The 23348-nt window shown below is 38.3% G+C and overlaps 1 pseudogene across 1 annotated transcript; it reads left to right on the top strand.

Annotated features, from left to right (window-relative positions):
* Positions 1–18069: 18069 nt before the first annotated feature.
* LOC143607200 (putative 1-phosphatidylinositol-3-phosphate 5-kinase FAB1C) lies at positions 18070–22467 on the top strand (annotated as a pseudogene). Its single transcript, XR_013148905.1, has 8 exons — positions 18070–18420; positions 18983–19726; positions 19839–19992; positions 20105–20449; positions 20582–21053; positions 21499–21830; positions 21921–22209; positions 22305–22467. The product of XR_013148905.1 is annotated as a putative 1-phosphatidylinositol-3-phosphate 5-kinase FAB1C (transcript).
* Positions 22468–23348: the final 881 nt, after the last annotated feature.

The raw sequence follows: 23348 nt of genomic DNA, 5'->3' as shown, positions 1-23348 counted from the left end.
TAAGTTTTGCTATTTGAAATAACTGAACAAAAATTAAAGGTAAAAAAGAAATGAAATGTATGTTATAAACAATGAGAAGTCTGGAATCTTAAATTTATAAATTTGATAAAATCTCTTTATATACGACATTTGTTGTTTTATCACAAGTATTCAAATTGTCATCTAATATAAACAAATTTTAACCATGTCTGCTAGTTACCATAAAATGCAACATATAATGTTCATGAAAAGAAACTAGATATCGAAGGAACAAAACAACTTAAAAAAATTGTTCTTTACTATTTTCTACTTCTTTTTTATATTTTTACTTATTTGATCTTCAATCAATATTTTAATTTTAATTTCTTGAGTATTTTATAACCCAATTGTCAAAATGGTTTCGCCCTATAACCCATTAACGGCTAGTATGAATGACATGAAATATTGGAAGATTAGAATGAAAGGATGACTAAACTTTACTTACATCATACCTGCGTGTAGGTTTCCCATATTTTTAACGTTGTGTTTATGCGGGTTTTGCCGCCTTCCACACGTAACGACTTACTTCTCCCCGTTTATGCGGTAAATACCGGCACCAGTGGGAAGTTCATAAGGATAAAGGTAAACACATTATGAAAGGAGAATCATTTCTATTAGAAGTGGCTCTAGGCCTTTACAAGTTTTGGAATTGATCTACATATAACATTTGCGTAATTGAGCTCCATTCCATGTTCTTGGGATGGGAGTGCCATCGAGCCTTTCGAGCCGGTATGCGCCCTTTCCCACGACTTCTTTGATAATGTATGGCCCTTCCCAAACCGGGGCCAGCTTTCCCGGGCGCTCTTGGTTTGAAGCCTCGTTGTTACGCAGTATGTAGTCTCCTATTTTGAAGTTGCAGAGTTTTACCCGCGTGTTGTAGTACTTTTGCATTTGTCGTTTGTAGTTCTCTTCACGCACTGCGGCTAAGCCTCTGCGTTCCTCGGTTAGCATAAGATCCAACCGTCTTTCCGCATCATTGTCTTCTGGCTGAATCAAGACCCTTGGCGAGGGTAGACCAATTTCGACCGGGACCATGGCTTCAGTGCCATAAGTGAGGCTGAACGGGGTTTCTCCCGTACTGGCCTTCTTCAGCGTTCTGTTTGCCCAAAGGACGTGCGGAAGCTCGTCCACTCAGCCGGATCTGTGTTCCAAGAGTCTTTTCTTTATGCCATCGACGATGCTCTTGTTTGCTCTTTCCACCTCACCATTACCTTGCGGGTGTGCCACTGAGGTAAAGGTGTGGGTAATTTGAAGTTCTTTTAGCCACTGTTGTAGCTTCTTGTCAGCAAAGTTGGTGCCGTTATCGCTCACCAAATTCTGTGGAAGTCCAAAACGACAAATAATAAATTCCCAAATAAATTTTTTGATATGCTTCGCGGTTGTTTGGGCTAAAGGTTTTGCTTCTATCCACTTGGTGAAGTAGTCGATGGCTACCACTAGGAACTGAACATTTCCTGCTGCTGTAGGAAATGGGCCTGTCACATCGATGGCCCACTTCTGAAATGGCCATGAAGAAGTGACTGGAACCAGTTCATTCTTCGGGCGGTGCGTGTTGGGTGCGTAAAGTTGGCAAGACTTGCATTTTCTGATGTATGCCAGTGCATCCGTATGCATCCCCGGCCAAAAGTATCCCGCGTTGTTTAGCTTGGCTACAACAGCGCGAGGACCTGCGTGTACTCCACAGATGCCTTCGTGTACTTCCCTTAGGAGGTAGTCGGCATCTTGGTTGTCCACGCATCTCAAGAGTGGGCCAAGAAAGTTACGTCTGTAAAGGATGTCGTTGACGAGCTGATAATTCAGTGCTTTACAGCGTAGTTTTCTTGCCTGTGTTTTTGACTCTGATAGTGTTCCTGCTGCAAGGTAATTTATTATTGGTGTCATCCACGTTTCTGTACCGGTTTGGATGACACAAATTTCCTTGTGCGGGACTGATGGTGCTTCGAGGAGTTCAATGCGGATGTCCTTTCCCAAGTGGGTGAAGGCTAGTGACGCAAGCTTGCTTAACGCATCCGCAGATTTGTTTTCGCTGCGCTTGACGTGTATGACTTTACAATCACTAAAATCACGCATAAGGGTTTTTGCCTGGGCGAGGTACAGGGCCATTGTGTCGTTCACAGCCGTGTACGTCCCATTTATTTGGTTGGCCACCAGCATGGAATCCACGTGGGCTTCCAAGTTTTTCACTCCCATTTTACGCGCAATTCTCAAACCGGCCAAGAATGCTTCATATTCGGCTTCGTTATTCGTACTTGGAAAATCCAACCGAATAGCGTAAGTATATTCTTGGCCTGCTGGGTTGGTTAATTTTAACCCTGCGCCTGAACCCTCGTTATTGGCTGCTCCATCAGTGTAGAGTCGCCAGACATCATTGATGTCCTGTGCTGGGGAGGGTTGAGCCTCCTCCTGGCACTCTTTCTCCCGCGAAGCGGGGACTTCTGCAATAAAATCGGCCAGGACCTGGCCTTTTATGGCTGGTCTTGGCTTGTACTTAATTGCATATTCTCCCAATTCAATTGCCCATTTGGCTAGACGTCCCGATAATTCGGGTTTGCCTAGAACGTTTGAGAGTTTGAAGTTGGTGAGAATGGTGATTGGGTGGCCCTGGAAATATCGTCTTAACCTGCGTGAAGCGTGTATAAGTGCTAAGACCAATTTTTCGAGGGTAGAGTACCGGGTTTCTACGTCTGTTAGTACACGGCTAACATAATAGATTGGCATCTGGATGCCTTTTCGTTCTATTAGCAGGACTGCCCCGGTTGCTCTATCTGTTGCGGAAAGGTATAGGATTAACTCCTCTCCCGCTTGTGGTGCTGTAAGTGTTGGGAGTTCGATCAGGCGTGACCGAATCTCCTGAAAAGCTGCTTCCACTTCTGGTGTCCAGCGGAAGTGCGTTTTCTTTAAGCAGTTTCTCAATGTTGACACGAAAGGAAACGACTTATCCGCATGGTTTGCCAAAAAGCGATTAAGTGCGACTAGTCGTCCATTCAGTGTCTGAGCCTGTTTGATGGTGGTAGGTGATTCCATTTTAACAATGGCTTCGACCTTTTCAGGGTTCGCTCTGAAGCCATCTTTAGTAACAATGACTCCCAAGAACTTCCCTTCTTCCATCCCAAATGAACACTTGCTCGGGTTGAGCTTCATGTTTATCTTTCTAAGCGTGTTGAAAGTTTCTTCAATGTCTTTCAACATCGCTTCTGGCTCGGGGCTTTTGATGACCAAATCATCCATATAGACTTCCAAGTTTCTCCCGATTTGGGCATGAAACTCTTTGTCCATCAGTCGTTGGTACGTGGACCCTGCATTCTTAAGTCCGAATGGCATCATTTTATAACAAAATATACCATCGGGCGTCCGAAATGCGGTTTTGTCCTGGTCGTCTACGGCCATGTGGATTTGATGGTACCCCTTATACGCATCCAGGAAGCATTTAAGGCGAAATGGTGCCAACGAATCCACCTTAAGATCAATTTCTGGTAACGGATAACAATCTTTGGGGCATGCTTTGTTCAAATCTTTGAAATCTATGCACATGCGCCATTGTTTGTCATTCTTCGGTACCATTACGGGATTTGCAACCCATGTTTGATATCTACTAACGCGTATGATGCCTGCGTCAAGGAGTTCCTTGACTTGGGTTCTACACGCGTTAGTTTGTTCAGGCCCCATTACTCTGCGCTTTTGTACGACTGGCGTGACAGCCGGATCGCACTTGAGCTTATGCTCCGCCTTACTTCGGGGTACACCAGTCATATCAGCTGGTGCCCACGCAAAGATGTCAGCGTTTTTTCTGCAGTAAGCGTTTGAGTAGGGTGCGGGTGGGATCAACGATTGTTGGTCCAATGGTAACGGCCTGGTCGGGGTATTTGCCATTGAAGGCCCATTTCTCCGGTTCGGTGATGGTTGGTTTAGCCATCTTTGGTTTGGGTTTAGATGAGACAGATGCGATGCATACCTGGGGAATGCCAGTGATCATCGCCACACCCTCAGCTGTTGGCCATCCCATCATGCCGTGGACTGAAGATACCACGGCGTTGAATCTTGCCATCCCGTCTCTCCCGAAGAGGATGTCGTACGTGTGGTGTGGCTTCCTCATCACGACAAAGTCCACATTCTCTGTGCGGGAGTGTTTTCCATCTGTAAGAGTGACGGGGAAAGATAGGATACCCAGGGGGGTTTCTGTACTGCCGTCAAACCCTTCCATTGAAGCGTAGACCGTTTCCAGGCGTTCTTTGTCTTCATCATCTAGCTTGTCAAAGAACTGCCTGTACATCACTGTTGACGAAGCGCCGTTGTCAACAAGAGTGCGGGAAGTGATGTAATGCCCCAGCTGGCTTTTGATGACGATGGGGCCTTCTTTGTTGGGGCCTCCTGGCACTCGCGGGAAGCGCACCTCAGCTTCCTTCCACGCGCATGGCTCTGTCATTCGTCTTTTTCTTCCTCCGACCTTGCCATGAACCATGTTGATGCTGATGTCGACGGGCTTTCGTCCGTTACCTCTGTACCGGTTGTCATTCCTTCCTCCCTTCCTGATTGATGCCACGAGATGTGCAAGTCGTCCATCCTTGACAAATGCTTCAACAATGTCTTTCAAGGATGTGCACTCTTCAGTACCATGACCCTTTGTCCCGTGGAAATCACAGGACTTGCTTTGATCCGCATTAGGTTTCTGCCGGATCAATGGGGCTTTTGGCCATGGCAATTTTTCCGTGGCAAATATCTCCGTGACGCTCTTCGTGAGTGGCGTCCACCGGTGTTTTCGGTTTGAAGGGTGTGTGTTGTCCCTTCCGCCAACAAGAGGGCGAGAGCTGGATGAGGTGTCAAAGTTTACCCTTGACTGCCAGATACCTAGCCTCCTCTTTTTGTTTTGCCGGGCGATCCGGACATTGTTTTCTCTTGTCCTCTGCGTGTAGAGGTGTGTACTCTGGGGAAGATCCCTTCCCAGTTGCTTTTCCGTCTCGGCAAAGCGCTTTGCCGCCGTCATGATGGCATCCCATGTTGATGGCATGCCATCCTTACCCGTCAATGTGCGGATAAGTTCTGGGTATTCGGCGCCTTGGATGAAGGCGGCGCGAACCAGATCCTCACTTATGTTGCCGAGACTTAGCTTTTTGGAGTTGAAGCGAGTGATGAAGTCTAGTAAAGATTCATCCTCCTCTCTCACGCAGTTGAGGATCGTCCACTGCTCTTCAGTGTACTTCCTCTGTTGGCTGAAGTGCTGGCTGAACTTGTTCTGAAAGTCCGCCCAGTCATATATGTGGTGGATCGGTAAACGATCGAACCATGCCCTGGCCGCTCCGACCAGAGTCATCTGGAACATGTAGCACCACGTGGGTTCCGTCCAGTTGCTGACGGTGGCCCCCGCAATGAACCTGTTCAAATGGTCGTCTGGGTCGGATAGACCATCATAAGTGCCAATGTTGGACATTTGTTTGGCACTTCTTGGGGCGATTGCTTCCGCAATGTCCCTTGCGAATTTTGACTTTCCTGCATTTGTAGCAGTTGGTCTAAAGGTTTTGGAGAAGTCACGCGGGTTTCTCTCCGCGATTGGTTTAAAAGCTTCCCCAAAATTCCTTTTTGGTTGGACGTCCGTTTCCTTACGCTTCCCTTTCGCCTTATGGCGAGGGTTTGCGTCGGTATCGGACTCCAACTCGTCGTCTGAGTACTCGCAGTCACTGCTCATATTGAGGTGTTGGCGAGTACTGGCGAATTCTTCAGCCTGTTGAACTGAACGCAAGCGTTCATCCAATTCGGCTTGGAATTCTCTTTGCCGTGCTTCGGCCCATGCCTTCACTTGATCTAGTGTTTGGCGAGGGACCTTCGTTCGTTTTTCCAGCTGGGTATCGGTGAACCCCAGTGGAATATTTACTGCACTTGCCCCGGCTTGGGTAGTCGGGGTAGTGTTCGTAAGGATTGTATAACCGCCGGTGTTCCCCCCAGTTGCTGGGGTTGTTACCGGGGTTTCTTGGTCGGTTACTGGCCTTTGGACCGGAGTAACGTTAACCATTTCTCCAGAAATTGTGAAAAAACTAAAATAGTTCTAGCTTTTATGCACGGATGGCGCCAATGAAGAAACACTAAGTGAACCCTGGACAGATTATAGATAATCTGGGGGTTAAGTAATGTTTCCCACGGATGAGATCTAGCTGAGAAGGCTGTTCTTCAGGAGACCTGCAAAACAAACACCGTAAGCTCGTCACTGAGAAGGGGGGTTCCTCCTTGTGACCACCCTCCGGCGTGAGAATCAGACTAGATTGCTCTGAATATAAGTGTATATTAAGAGATTGCTAGATAACTGGATAGCAGATCATCTTACCATTCCAAGATGTTGGAGTATTTATAGCCGAAGGTAGGTTTCCAAGCAGGTACAGCCGGCTGAATAGTATTCCTGTTCTACCAACAGTGGATTATGCACAGGCCATACTGGTTGGTGGATAAGTTACGGCCAACAGTAATAAAGTCGGCTGCACTATTCCACCAACTGTAGATTATGCACGTCCCACCTACTGTGGATTATACGCAGGCCATGCTGGTTGGTGAATAGGTTACGGCCAACAGTAATACTATTCTACCAACTGTAGGCTACGCACGCCCGTCAGTAGGAGTTGGTGAGTAGGCAGCGGCTAATAGTGACAAACAGTACTAGAGGGTGCTCCTCCTCGTACTGTTGTCGGTGAGCTGTCACCCTGTGATTGGCTCATGGGTTGTTCTGGTCAGATCGTCTGTCCTATCCATACCTTGGTAGGTATAGTACAAAAGATCTTTCAGAATCATACGGACTGGCTCATTTTGGCGGGATTGTTCCCGCCTTGCTCATTCCTTCATGTGACTACTGAAGTAGCTATTGCCTTGTGCGTGTAGCCCTGCTGTCTGCGGGTAGCCTTCCCTGATGGCTTGTATCCGCAACTGCGGGAACAGGCGGGGTACTTCACCATTGGGAGGCTTTCCCTGCGTGTACAGCTTGCGTACTGCGCGTAAGATTCTATGAGCATGGTGGGTCCTGCGGGAGTAGATGGCCTTTGCGCAGACGTCCCTATTCAAGGTGAGTCTTGCGGGACCAACTGGTCTCTGCTGGGACCTACCTCTTCAGTGCCGCTCCATATTTGTACCGGGGTGGTGTGGAGGGCGCCACCATGGTCACATGGCATGGACTCCACAACTAATTGTACATGAAAATTGAAAATACTAATATGCACAATACTTGTAAAGCATGAGACAAAATGAGCACAAAGTGTCTCAAAATACACCTTACAAAACCAATTTTCTTCTTCTAATGAAAAAAACGTGTGGATAATTATTTCTTAATACTTAATTCATAAAACAGTTTAGATTCATTCATTGAGTTGTGAAGTAAATTAAAGGTGAAATAGTATGAATATAAAACATGAGTTATGTGACATTGTCAAGAAAATGATGATACATGAACCCATTTTGTCAAGCATTATTGTTATATAATTAGAAAGAAAAAGTGAAAACGAAATACCATCAATGCCGAACTAACTCTCAGTGTTTTGATAAGTAGTCGGATTTGGCTGAGCACAGCTTACTCTAAACGGGTGGTCTTCAAGTGATTAAGAGAGAAATGGCTAAATTCAGATAAAGTTTTAAAGTATTAGAGTTTGAGTTTGAGTTGCTTATTTAAGTTTATCTAGTTGTTTAAAGCTATTATGTTTACCGAGTTTATTATAATAACTTTAAAAGTGTTTTGAGTCTGGTTTGTTTTGGTTTTGAGTTTAGTATAAATTAGCTTTTGAACCCGTGTATTACACGGGATATGTCAAATAACAAATAAAATAAGTTTTGCTATTTGAAATAACTGAACAAAAATTAAAGGTAAAAAAGAAATGAAATGTATGTTATAAACAATGAGAAGTCTGGAATCTTAAATTTATAAATTTGATAAAATCTCTTTATATACGACATTTGTTGTTTTATCACAAGTATTCAAATTGTCATCTAATATAAACAAATTTTAACCATGTCTGCTAGTTACCATAAAATGCAACATATAATGTTCATGAAAAGAAACTAGATATCGAAGGAACAAAACAACTTAAAAAAATTGTTCTTTACTATTTTCTACTTCTTTTTTATATTTTTACTTATTTGATCTTCAATCAATATTTTAATTTTAATTTCTTGAGTATTTTATAACCCAATTGTCAAAATGGTTTCGCCCTATAACCCATTAACGGCTAGTATGAATGACATGAAATATTGGAAGATTAGAATGAAAAATTGATTATTTTATAACCCAATTGCCAAAATGATTTTAACCCATGACTCATTGATAACATGGATTAAGGAGAATAGAGATTATAAATTAAGATTTAATATGGTTATGATACATCATCATTTTTATTTTTGTTTATTAGTAGAGTAAGAGAAGATAAGATAAAATAAGATAGCTTGGTAGGGTTAATGGTTTATATGTGAGTCAAAGTTTTTAGTTTTATCGTAAAGTAAATAGCCGAACAACTTATTCAAATTGTGTATTCTCGTGTTTGATTATCGGTGCCTTATTTCCAACATAATGGTCTTCAAGTGATTAAGAGAAAAAAATAGTAAAAACTAGATTCGAGTAGTTTTCTCTATGTTTGACAAATTTAACACAGTGACCAAAAGTTATAAAATGTATTAAATTTTATTTCAGTCTTTATTTGATTCAGTGAACCTAAATAATAATAGCACATCGTACGTTTGAAGAAAAAGTTGGTCCTTTATGACTTTAAACCTACCATAATAAATTAAAACTAATGATGTAGTAAAAATTCGTGCGAAATTTATTTCACTTTTAATTTTTTTGTTCACTTCATGTTTTATTCCTCACATAAGTATTGCAAACACAATTTGCGTTGTGTTTAAAAATATTTAAAATCATAAGAAATACTTGATCGGGTTGATAATATGTGTCTTTTGGTGGGTTTTATGAAGATTCAGAAATGACTTGGCATTCAAGAAGAACCGTCACATCAAACAAACGATCTTTGATAATATTTTACATTTTTTTTCCTTGGGTATAGCAATAGGAATTGGAAATGCAAAATTTATAAAATCAAGTGGCTTAAGGACCTATATTATTATACATGCAATTTTTTTTCTTGTCCTAGCATTTTATTAGATTTTGTTTCTTTTTATAATTATGCTTTAAAAAAACAAAAAATAAAACATAAAAATATTAACGAGTAACCAATCATCCAATGAATTGTTCAACATGATGTTTCCTTTCATACAATAAATAAGCGAATATAATCACAAGTTTGTTTTTTTAAACGTATAAACATAAACGCATGTCTCACCTACCCTATTAATGTTAGTATAATGTTTGTTTGTTTAATGTGTGCATATTGAAGACAAAAGATTGAAACACCAAGGCGCTCCATAATGGGGCGTTTTGGAGGGGGGGGGGGGGGGCAAAACCCCCAGGTACACCGCCTCTGGTGCGTTTTGGGGGTGTTTTGAGGGCGAAATTGTCTCCGAACGTTTTGTACAACACGTTAGATGTTAGAAGAAGGTGGGGCCAGAAGATTGTGGATCAATGGAGAAGGAGAGAAGCGTTTTTCCTCCATCACTACGTTTGGTCTAAGGAAAAAAAAAGACAATTGAACATGAAATTGACCCTTCATTATTTCGGCACACATAAACCAATCAAAGATGCCATTTTCTTACCAAACCGAAAGCTCAACCGAAGCTACCAAGTTCGTGCAATATAATAAAAAAACTACTAATTAATATTAAACTTTTAGCATTATCAATTTTATTATTTGTTATTGATAATCAAATGAGCACATGGTAGAGCCGTCTAAACTGCTTGTCGTTCATTTGGAAATAAGCCAATTGGCTCAGTTGGATTTGAAAACGAGGCAAACTCGAGCAAAATCTCACTTGGTTCAGTCAGGTTTGTTTTGCTTGAATGATTTTTTTAGTTTACTGTTTGTATATATATATATGTATATATATTTATCTATATATTAAAAAGAGTATACAATTTTGTTTTAAGTTTTTTATACTCTCTTTTTTGTGTTAACTTCAAAGTTCAGTTTTAAATTCAGTCCGCTCGCTTTATATTTGTTTTCTTGTTAACTTTAAATTTTACACATTTTTGAGTTTGACGTCTAACAATTTGGAGTTGTAAGTCTTGAATTAGTGATAATTTGAAGTTCTATAAATTTAAAATCGAAAACATTGTACGAAACCTAACTGAACCAATATGCTCGGTTTCAAACCAAACCAAAGCATAAGCACATCGCTCGTTTCTTTAAATTCAAATTATTTGGTTCGGCTCAGTTTTAAACCAAATCAAGTATGAACAGGCGTGTGTTTGGTTCGACTCGATTCGTGAACACCCCAACACAGAAGTTTCAAGAAATATCAAAAGAAATATCAAAATATATCTTCCCCACCTTTGCAATTTTCATACATCATACATCACAAGTGTCTGTATATATGTAGCATAACCTATACATATATTACTTCTTGTGACCTTTCATGCTATAAAAACATTGGTATATAAATGAAACCCCATTTAAAAGTCTCATTTGATGACTTGGATTTAGATAAGGATCAATCCTATTTGGTTTTTGGTAGTCTTTTTATTATTTTTAGTTTATTTATATTTTTTATGTTTTATTGTGGTTAGTTGTGGGCATGGATTTATTCTTTTAATCTATAAAAAGTTGTATTATTTGATTAATCAACATAGAAAGGGAGATGACTTTCATTTTTTTTTAATAAGTTATTACATGAAACATATAAAATAACAACAAAGAATTAAAGATCATGTCAAATTTTGATGGATTGATAAAAATAATTGAATAACTTTCGGTATTTAGATTCTTCTACAATTTATCAAATTCATAATTTTATTATTGACTTAGTCATGTTTCTTGTCTAGGTATTGTCAAACACCAAAAATATCTTCTATAATGATTTTAATTGTTTCCCTGATTAAAACAGTAAAACACATTATTATTCTGTTAACACACATAGCAAGTCATTATTTTCACCTATCATAAAAGTTCACTTATGATAAAAATAAATGAAACCATTTTTATATAATGTAACAAGTTTCCTACATGTCTTAGGAACGTTTGGCAACCTTTGCCTCAGTAAACGCTGAATCAGTAAAATGTCTGAATAGTTAAAAGACTTTGAACCAATAGGTATTGAGTCATTGCTGAGTGTGCCGATGTGGTGGTGATCGATAGTGGAGGAGGTGTCGGTGGATTGTGGGTCGACGATGTGGTGCGTGAGTGGCAAACAAAAGGTGATTATGAACACATGTGAAAGGACAAAGTGATAAAATTTTCTTTCAACGTCCTTTTGAAGATTAATGATTAGAAGTTTGTTGATTGATTCAGATGTGTCATTATAATACAAAACGATCACTATTTCATTTAGTCATTTATAAAATCATTAAAAGCTATCAAACAATCCATTAATAAACAAAATAAATTGAGTTTTATTCTAGTGTTATGCACTTATGTTGGAGAAAGAAAAAGGTTCACCATGTGCATTTCAGTGGATTTTCTCAACAAATCATTAACAAGTTGATGGGAGCCTAAATATTCCGTACAATCCTTAAAAATTATATTAGTTTATGCAATTATACTTTATTACTTTATATTATAAAAGGAGTTGCAAATAAAAACATAATACATGTGTCAATGTGAACACATTTTAAAATTAGTGAACAAAATAAAAAAAATGATAATAACTATCAAAAGATTGAAAATGTAAAAGGTTTAAATTCTAAAATTGATATATTATTCATAATGAATGTTGATGATTTGATCTAGTGAAACACTTTTATGGTTGATCCAACTGAATTATGTAAACTAACTTCAACATGATCAAAACTTAAACCTAACGTGGTCCTGTTTTGAGAAACCAAAATACTCAACCATGTGCTTACCAAGGTTAATAGCCAACATGAATGTCGGTTCGTTTGTTAAGGCTTAAGCATACATGTGCACACGAGAATATTCGTTTTTACCATCGTTCTCTCAAAGAAATTAAATAAATTACGGGTTTCGTAACTTCATTAATTTCTATATTAACTTCAACTTGTGCAACATTTTATTAACTAAACACCTAAATTATGCATTTTTTACTTAAACCTAAATCAAACAAACTAAAAATACAAACTATTAAAAATTTATTATAACTTTGGAACAAACATCTGTAGCATAATATAATAAGTATATCAAATTATTTCATCATCAGCTGTGAGATAATAATACCTTACAAATAATTATATATAAGAAAGGTAATACAATTTAATTTTAACAAAAATAATTAAATAATTAACTTTATGAATACATTAATATTATTAGCATCAATAACGATGATAAATATTTTAACTTCATGAGTAATAATTCATTTAAAAAAATATTAGAATACCCTATTTTAACAACAATTTTTTTTTTATAAAAATGATCGGAGACTAGTTCCTACAAAAGCTTACTCGATTTTATATACTTTCAAGAAACATTGTGAAGGTGAGATATACCGAACGAACCAATCATTTTCATATAACTCTAGCTTTCATACATCAACTTCATGTTTTATACCATCATTTCATTATTTTTACCTCAATTTCATATATTTATATCTCTACCTTATATATTTATACATTTATTTCATGTATTTATGTATCAATTTCTTGTATTTTTAAAGAAATTTTTTTAACCTAAGTTTGATTTTTATTATTAATTGAACCAAACAGAAAAATCAAGCTAACAACCGAAAACTAATTGGTTAATATGGTTGAGACTAACAAATAATGAGCAAACCGAACCATAACCCCCCCCCCTCGATATTCTAGTTAATAAACTTTTTATAATTCAAAAAAAGTAATCGATTAGGCTGAGGGGTGTGAGGGGCTCTAATGGGGACTTTAGTGGGGGCTCCAGCCAATAATATTATGACGTGTGGCAGAGAAAGAAACTGGATAAGGGGGGTGTTGGAGCCCCCGTTGGAGCCCCAGGCCCTGGTGTGGAGGGGCTCCAGCAGGGGCTCCAGCGAATTTTTTTTTTATTTTTTTATAAATATATTCAAAAAACATAATATTAAAAAAACTCATAAATTATTAAAAAAAAACACACATTAATAAAAAAAACACATTAATATCTAAAAATAAAATAAAAATTAAAGTACTAAAAAAACATTATTCTTATTCTTCGGCTTGGTCTTCTTCGATCAACCTCTTTCGGATACGTTCCTTTTGCTTTTCCATTAGCATTTGATCGACCGGATTTAGGTTACTGAAGTCTTTAGTAAGGAAGTCCAAATCTCTCATTCGACTTTTTTCCTTTTTGTCATTAGAGACCACCTCCATGGTTTTGTTGAATTTATTGAGGGATTCAACAAGATTGGCGATGTTTACGGCTTCCCCCTCAGCCGGTTTTTTTCCCCTTGGCGTCCCTTTCCAATGGCCGCCTCCTCGGCGGTGAAGACGTTTCCTCCTCCGCAATGTTTAGGTCGAATCCAACGCGGCAATCCGACCCGATTGAAGTGCTATACGCTCCAGACGAACTAGTTTTAGTCCGTTTCGGCCGTACTTCCGCATCAACGTCCGGCGCCACCAGCTCAACCCACTTGGAACACCTTTTCAACCTCTCCCACAACTTTAAATCGTCCCACGTCTTCACCGTCCCATACCTCCGCAAACACTCATGCTTCCACTCTTCGACCGTGAAATTGTAAACCGCCAAATCATCACTGCCACTTGGTCTCATACGACCGCTGTTCCTGTTGAAAAGATTAGTAAACAAGCCGACAAATTTTCTGATTTCGGACCACCGACCCGAAATCATATCGGCGTTCCGCTCTGTACTCCCAACGAGCGTATAGAACGTCTCCCTAACCTTTGTCCGAAAAATCTTGCTCTTTTGGTAGTCGGCTGCAAAATGAATAAATAAATTAGATTTCCATTTAACTTTTTTATTAAAAATCATTTTTAAAAACGTTAAAACAATTACCGCAACGCCGATCCTCAGAAATGACTATCCAAGCCCGACACAAGGCTTCCTTCTCATCCGATGACCACGAAGTGGTTTTCCGTTTCGTCCTCGGAGTCGAAGCCGGTCCCGACCCGTCCGTTGCAAGTTGTTTTTTGCGGTGGACGCGTCTTTTTGGTTCCGTAGCTTCACCGTGTGATTCTTGTGTCTCCGGAACAACAAAGTTAGGAGACGGTTGTGTGTTGGATGGTTGAAAGCCGGATGATTCTTGCGGCTCCGAATAAAACATCGGTTGGTGCGGTGACGACCATAAATCGTCGTCAATATAATCTGAATCTAGGTTTTGGTACCAATTTCCAGCCATTTTTTTAAAAAAAAGTTGGGAAGATGGGTTGATTTTGGGTTTTATTTTGAAGTTGTGGTGATTGATATGAGTGAAATGGGGTATTTTATAGATGAAAAAACGTTTTTTTTTTAATTAAATAAGAGCCCAACGGCTCTTTGTATATGTCCAACGGCTCTTTGCACACTCCCCTGTGCCACTTTACTCTCTCTTCTTCTGCCGCTATTCCACTCACGCCTACATGATTTTTCGTGCTCGCGCCCCGCTAGCGCCCCGGTGGTGTGGTGTTAGCGCCTGGGGGCGCGAGCGTAGGAGCTCTAGCGCCCCCCTTGAAGCCCCACACCCCTCAGCCTTAGCAATAAAATCAATGAGGGGTAATCAAACAAATCAAAGCTACGTGTCAATGACTGGACAACCAGATTACCTTTAATTCTGTGTAGGGCCTCATGTACTCTTAAAGGTTGTTTTGAGAATTAAGGGCCTCAAGTATTTATAATTTAAGTTAAAGGCCTAAACATTTATATACCATAGTGCACAAACAAACATTTAGTCACTCAATGAGTTGTTTTAAGTAATTTGCAACTCAATGTTATTAGTGCATATCATATGAATCCGAGTTTGAAGCATCAAGAGGTTCAAAAAAACAAACGAATTTGCGCATAATTAGTAATAAGTTAAAAAGTCAGTTGTATTGACAAAAACGGTTTACAAAATACATCTAGTAGCCATAAAGAAATGTGTTAGAAGTTATTTTTGAATAGACGTAAACCATACTTGTTGAAAATTAACTTGTAGACTGTATCACACAAGTACAACAATTTTACATGAAAATTAACTTACTTAAATGTCCCAAGGTGAATAAACTACAAATTATATTGTGTATAAAAATTGTAAATGAACAAAATTGTTCAAGACCTCTAGGTATACCCAACAAACCTTTTGATGATCACATGTTGTAAGCTGTAACATGTAAATCCTTAAAAAGTTCCATACATAGTACCCATATAGTTAAACTCAAAAGAGGTCACACAAATATACATAAATCATTCTTGTTATGATCCTATACCAAATTCATCAATCACCTAGAAAAGCCTCTAAAAGTGGTAAGAATTAAAAAAAAAGGAAGTTAATTTCATATAACATCACATTGAATTGTTTTATAACTATAAATGCACACCCATTTAATCTTACTTCTAAATCTATATAATGGGACTCAGAACCCTGTAATCTTTCAGGGAGCGACATCACCATACACACACACTTCAATACCACCAGCTACGAACACTCTGGTATATAACCTCACCGATATGGTAAAAATACATAACCACCAGGCAAGATTATATTGTTAGTCAAACTCATACACAATAACTTTTAAATACTGAAAACTACATTAAAAATAAAAAAATTATAATCTTTTCATCAAGCTATCTACGAGCAATTACTCAATGACACAAATCAACTATCAAAACCACCAAGTTAACGTGGATTATGTTACATATTCCAGAAATGCTGTTAGAGGTTTAAATAAAAGCCTCACGAGCTACTCGAGATATGCTTGCAGAAAACTTGAATTAAGCTGAGCTTAAACGATCTCAAGCTCAAGCTTGGGATCCTAGCTTCACTTAGCAAGCTCATACTGGCTCGCTGGCTTAAGCTTATGCTCTATCTTGCTTGTTTACGCGCAACCCTTTTATTTAACTATTAGGGGGGGGGGGGGGACGAAGCGTTCCTCTTAGAAACTTGACTAACATCCAACACCCCTTAGACAACTCATTGCAAACCGAAGGTACCCGTCGAGCATGCATTATCATAAGCTGTGTTATCACCTACCTGTCTAACCATTTGTCTACCTCTTTCCTCTCCAGACACCAACACATTTCACAATTCTCTCTCTCTCTCCTCGTCTTTTCTCGGTTACTATAACCCACTTAACATGGTTTCAACAAATACCCGCTTAGCTGGCGATGGTGTACCCGCTCGACAAAGCCTACCCGCAAAGGAATACCCAGAAACGCCTCTACTACCCTTAACTGTAACTCATCTAGAGATAAATGGTGACATAAATAACTTGTCAAACACTTGAGGGGGTTTTAAGTAAAATAATATTCAAAAAGTGAAACAATGGTGGGCCATTAGAAACTCCTGTCAAAGATTCTCCTTAGATTAGATAGTGATTAAGACAGTCCAAACAGAGACATAAATCTAATTAGCGTGTACTAAATACAGTAATAATGATGACAAAAATGAAAAGAATTGTTACACAAAAAAAATCATAAAAAAATAATGAAAAATTAATTAAAAAAAATCATAACTTAAATTTTAATACAAAAACAAAAAATGTAAAAACACAAAAAATGTTTCGTCGTCTTCCTCGCTCTCAAAAAAATTTAAAAAACTCGAAAAATATACAATATTGAGTGAAAAAGATCATTGTGACTTTTTGTTTATCTTTGTGTTTTGTGTTTATTTTCCTCATTAATTGTGTCTTTTTTTTTCTTGATATTGTATTATAATATTCAACATTTTGTCATATTTTGTTCGGCGTCGTGCTATATTTTACGATCTATTGTTTTTTTTTGTTTATCATTGTGTTGTTTATTCATTTTCGGCATTGTGTCTTTTTTTTCTCGGCATCGTGTCTTTTCGTCGTTTTTTTTTTGGAATGGGAATGACGAGGGAAATATTTTAGTTTTTAAATTTTTTCATTATTTATATATTTATTTGGTTATGATTCTTACGTTATTTTCTTTCGAATTTTTTTAGGGATTTTTGGTGTATCCACAATTCTCACACTTCTCATTCTCGTCACCCTTTACATAATAATAATATATTATTATTATTATTATTATTATTATTATTATTATGTGTGTGTATAATATAATGACTCTACAATTTTAAATACAGTTTCAGAGTACTGAAAATGAAAGCACTACCGCTACTTTCGGTAAAGCAAACACATAAAGTTTCAACTTCATATGGACTTGCAAACCCTAATTTCTTCTTTAATAAGTTTATTTAGTACTCTAGTTCTTCAATTCTGCTTTAATTTGCTCAATTGTTTGATTCTGAACTTCACTTTTGATGAATTTGAAGTTGCAAACCCCCCCCCCCCCCCAATTTCCTCTGTTTTGATGATTTTGATGAAATTAAACCTCTTTAATCTGTTGAATCCATACCCCACATCTTCAATCTTGTCATAATCTGCTCAATTGATTGTTTTAGTTCTTCAATTTTGATTATATTGAAGCTTAATATCAATTGCAAAAAAAAAAACCTAATTTCCTCTGTTTGAACGAAATTGAACCTCTTTAATCGGTTAATTTCACACTCCACTTCATCAATTTCATTACAATCTGCTCAATTTTTCGATTCCGTACTTCAATTTTGATGAATTTGAAGCTCAGTGTGAGTTCTTCGTGTTCGAATCACAAATCTTTACGTCAATTGAAGCAATTAACTTGTGGGTCTTGTCTATTTAATGTTCAATTTGAGTTTCAGAGCTTCAAATATTGATGAGATTCTGGAATCGGGTATCTAGGGTTTGGTACTTTAGGGTTTTGTATAATAATTTGTGTTGTATGTGTGTATATAATATTTATGATTTAAAGGAGACTTTTTTGTTCCTTAAATCATTTATTTTTTTAGTTTATTGACATAGGAAATTAATAATATAGGATATTATTATTATTATTATAACAAGAATTGGGTGAGTTTTAATATCTGATGATAAAGTTTGTAACTTTAATTTATTGGGGAACAAGTGATGCAAATTCTATGTCTGGTGAAGTCAACATGGATAATGTTGGTCAACTTATATGTTGTGAATGTGGAGTGAGAGTTTCGGAGTCTTGCGGTTGTCGGAAGTGTAGCCGGTTGTTTTGCGAGAGCTGTGTGCGAGGACACGGTTTGTTTGTTGTTGTTGATGATAAAGCTTGGTGTCGGATCGTGCAAGTTTTGTGGTGGGGTTGAGGTTAAGCAGAAGTTTGGGGGCAAGTTTAGTCATAAGATACATCCTTGTGATTCACCGTCATCAGATTATTCGAGTGAGAGATTTGACGGATCATCTCTTGAAGCAGTGTCCGTTTGTTGCTCCACGAGCAGGTACTTTTTTTTTGTGTGTATATTTGAATCAAATGATTTTGAATTTTTGATGCTCAAATTTTTATGTTAATTTTATTTTTTTGTTGATTTTGATATTTTTTGATTTGTTTTATTGTTTAATTATTTTATGTGTATTATGATTGGATCATGGTTTCTAAGTTTCTAACTATTAACAGTTTGATGGTATTATGTAATTAATCATGAATATTATAAGTCATTGAAAAACATATGTAACTCCTGAACTACTTCTTTAGATAGAGGTGGGCAAATAAACCGGTTAACCGAACCGAAACCGAACCGGTTGGAAGCGGTTATGCAGAAACCGGTTTGGAACCGATTGAAATCGTAGGCTCGGAACCGGTTTGTAATTTTCTCCACCAAAACCGGTTAACCGAACCAAAACCGGGCCAAAACCGATCAAAATCTGAACCGAAACCGATCGTAAACCAGTCAAGAAACTGGTTTCAACACGAACAGAAACCGATCATAAACCGGTTTTGACTTTTGTTGATCAACTTATTAACAACTAATTATTTGATTACGTTATTCTGCTTGATGGCAGGAGTGACGAAGACGAAGGAGAATATTCTTCGAAAAACATCATCAGCCCGTATAATCTTGACACCTCAGACGTTGATTCCGGTAGTGCCAACACTAGACATGAATTTCACAATTTAACATCTGCTGGTTCGAGCCCATCAGACGGCCCATGTAGGGCCCACTTTACTTCCACTAGACTTAGCTATTCTGTACAGCCCGATGACCAGGGAACTCCTAGGCCTATAACCGATGGTCGTATTGACCACAAACCGTTGGTGACTGTTTTAGAAAGCCACCAAAGCGGGACCCAAGAACCTGATAATAGAACCACTAGTGATGATTCACCAACATTTAGGGACCCATACGAGCCGTTAGATTTTGAAAACAACGGTCTTATTTGGTATCCTCTGCCATTACACGATGAAGAAGCCGGTTTCTTCTCGTATGCTGACGATGATGATGAAATGGGACCCGTGGGTGATGTTTTTTCATCTAGTGATACGCTTATGAGTGTTCTTTCAGAAAGCGACAAAAGTTTCGAGCTTAAAAAGCCTCTGGAAAATGTAGTTCAGGGTCATTTTAGGGCTCTTGTATCTCAACTATTGCAATCTGCATACGTGGCGGCAGATGATTGGCTTGATGTTATTACGTCTTTAGCATGGCAAGCTGCTAACTTTGTGAAACCGGATACTAGCAGAGGTGGCAGCATGGATCCTGGTGATTATGTGAAGATTAAATGTATAGCTTCGGGAAGCCCAAATGAAAGGTACCGAGTTACCGACAAAATAATATTCTTGAAGTTTGATTCCTTCTTCAAATAAAAATATGACATGGCGATTAAACTTTTCTTCTGTTTTTCTTTCTATCGTTCTATGCAGCATGTTTGTTAAAGGAGTAGTTTGTACGAAAAATATAAAACACAAAAGCATGACTTCCCAGTACAAGAACCCTAGATTGCTTATATTAGGCGGGGCCCTCGAGTATCAACGGGCTCAAAATCAGCTAGCTTCTATGGAGACGCTACTGCAGCAGGTTATTTTTGCTTATATTCTCTGTATTTCATGAAAATCACAATATTTCATTGTTAAATTTTTTCAAAGTTTGAAGAAAGTAACTTTAGTTAATGAACTTAATGCTAAAACAGGAAATTGATCATTTGAAGATGATTGTTTCAAAAATAGGGGCGCGTTGTCCAAACGTGCTACTGGTAGAAAAGAGTGTATCTCCGTATGCACAAGAGTATCTTTTAGCCAAAGAGATCTCATTGGTTTCAAATGTCAAACGGCCTTTACTGGAGCGTATTGCCAGGTGTACAGGCACTTCTATAACTCCATCTATGGATAAGATCACCACCACGCGTTTGGGCCAATGCGAGCTATTTCGACTGGAAAAGTTCACCGAACACCATGAAGCCGCCACTCAGTTCACCAAGAAACCATCCAAGACATTGATGTTTTTCGATAGTTGCCCCAGGCGGTTAGGTTGCACGGTAAAATTGTTAACTCTCCAAACGACCCGTTTTCACAAATATTAAAGTTAACCCCAAATCAACCCATTCAATAGTAACATTCACTTTTTCTTGATTTTGACCATTATCTTTTTTTTTTTTTTGGTTTTGTAGGTCTTGCTAAAAGGGTCATGCCATGAAGAACTAAAGAAAGTCAAACATGTTGTTCAGTATGCCGGTCTTTGCTGCTTATCATTTATCACTAGAGACATCTTTCCTGGCAGACGAGGGTGCTACTTTACCTAAATTGATGATAACGCCCTCGGAAATCACCGACCTCCCCAAGCCTGATGACCATGATGTTGCTGTTGATGATATGACAATGAATGGAGCTGTTGTATCTACCGCTGCTGTCTTCGAAGCAACAACGTCATGTGAATCAACCGAAAGAACTGAAGTAACTGACGACTCAAATGAATATTATTCAGCAACGGATAATAATAATCAGAGCATTTTAGTTTCGTTTTCTAACCGATGTGTGTTAAATGGTAACGTATGTGAAAGATCGAGACTTCTGCGTATAAAGTTCTATGGATGCTTTGATAAACCACTCGGGAGGTACCTCCAAGATGATCTTTTTGATCAGGTAACATTAATAAATATAAGTTATATGTGTCAATTGCATGTAATGTTGAACCTTTACCCTTCAAGATCTTGAGTATCATGCATGTATAAACAAAAAGATTGAACCTTTACCCTTCAAGATTATCGTTTCGATCAGGTAAAAGTTTGACAGTTTCTTTCTTTCTTTCTTTCTGTCCTTTTTTTTTACCTAAACTACGTCTGTTAACAAAAAAAATCGAACCTTTACCCTTCAAGATTACCATTTTTTATTAGGTAACAAATAATACAATTTTTTTTTGCCTTAACTGCACTTATTAACAAAAAAATTTGAGATTGAACCTTGACCTTCTAGATGATCATTATTATTAGGTATAGTTAATATTAATGATATCCTTATCCTTTTGTTAATAATAATATTAATTGTTCTATCACTTTCCGGTTGGATTTGATTCGGGTTTTTCATTCAGACATCATCATGTCGATCTTGCAACAAGCCAGCTGAAGCCCATGTGATATGCTATACTCACCCACAGGGGAACTTAACAATTAATGTTAAACGGCTTCCATCCCTGAACCTACCCGGGGAGAAAGATGGAAAGATATGGATGTGGCACAGGTGTCTCAGATGTCCACCTGTAAACGGGGTCCCACCCGCAACCCCTGGGGTGGTTATGTCTAATGCTGCATGGGGTCTTTCTTTCGGGAAATTTTTGGAACTTAGTTTTTCAAATCACGCAACTGCTAATCGCATCGCGGGCTGCGGTCATTCTCTGCAAAGAGACTGCCTTCGTTTCTACGGGTAAAAGCGTCTTTTAACATTATATGTACATATGCATGTGTTTATGACTTTATGCATGTGATTAACTTAACTTGCGTTTGACATATACAGCTTGGGTGATATGGTTGTGTTTTTCCGGTATTCTCCAATTGATATTCTTTCCGTTAGTTTGCCACCATCCGTACTACAGTTCGGTGGCCATGTTCAACAGGATTGGTTAAAGAAAGAAGTAGTAGAGATTTTGAGCAAGACAAAAGTGTTGTACAATGAGATATCTGATTTATTACACGAGACTGGACAGAACGGTATTTCTGGTATTGGTAAAGATGATACAAGTGAGTTAAGTAAACAAATCGAGGAGTTGAAAAAAGATTTAGTCAAAGAAAGAGATGTATACATGGTAAGTAAAACCGATCTTGAAAAAGTAAAAAAGATTTGTTTTTTTTCTTGTTTTTTGTTTATTAATTACCGCTCGTCTTTTGATTCTTGATATAGGGTCTGCTTAATTCATGTGCTGAAGAATGTGAGACTGAAATCGATATTTTTGAACTTAATCGTTTGAGACATTCCCTCACAATCAGTTTGCATGTTTGGGATCGAAGACTGAAGTCGCTAGATTCTTTATATAATAAGAACTGTAATGTTGAGGTCAAACACTGTTGGTGCATAATGTCAGTAGTTCATAGTCTAGTGTCTGTAATCGAGTCTGTAATGTTTAATTATGTTTTGTATGTTTAAGCGAAGTTACTGACAAGTTCGCTTAACAGGCGAACTTGTTAATCATAACTCTCTGTACCCTAGTCTAGGGTACTCTAGACAAGTTCGCTTAACAGGCGAAGGAGGAAAGTGATTATCATTGAGAGTACCCTAGTCTAGGGTACCCTAGTCTAGGCGAACTTGTTAATCATAACTCTCTGTACCCTAGACTATGATTATCATTGAGAGTACCCTAGACTATCATTGAGAGTACCCTAGACAAGTTCGCGAAGGAGGTTCTGAGCGAAGGAGGAAAGTGATTATCATAACTTCGCTTGACTAACAAGTTCGCCTGTTAAGCGAACTTGTCAGTAACTTCGCTTAAACATACAAAACATAATTAAACATTACAGACTCGATTACAGACACTAGACTATGAACTACTGACATTATGCACCAACAGACTCCCCCTTGGCAGTAGCTTCATATCTTGATCTTTAAGCACTTGTCTTGTAATCTTCAACCTTGTATCTTCACGCATGCACTCCTTCTCTAACACAAACTGACACAACTCTTTGATACTTCCTCGCTTCGTCCTTCAAAGCAGGAATATAAAAGATTTTCTTCTCATTGAGCACCTGCAGATCAGCTTGCGATAAGTTTACCAAATGCATCGGATCGTAAACTCTTAGGAGCTCTTGTTCATCCTCGTCTTCCATCACTGCCTCTGCTGTCTCACAATCCACAAACCACCACTTTAGGTCTTTAAGCACATCCTTGGGCATAAGCTTCATCGGTACTTCTTTCAAACACCGGATCGGTTTATACTTCATGACCATCCAA

This window comes from Bidens hawaiensis, unplaced genomic scaffold (genome assembly GCF_021521415.1).
Source record: "Bidens hawaiensis isolate Kalapana, Puna unplaced genomic scaffold, B.hawaiensis_p1.1 tig00080271_1, whole genome shotgun sequence".
NCBI classification, from domain to species: domain Eukaryota; kingdom Viridiplantae; phylum Streptophyta; class Magnoliopsida; order Asterales; family Asteraceae; genus Bidens; species Bidens hawaiensis.
Note: the sequence above shows the minus strand (reverse complement) of the source record. Positions and strands in the feature narration are given on the sequence as shown.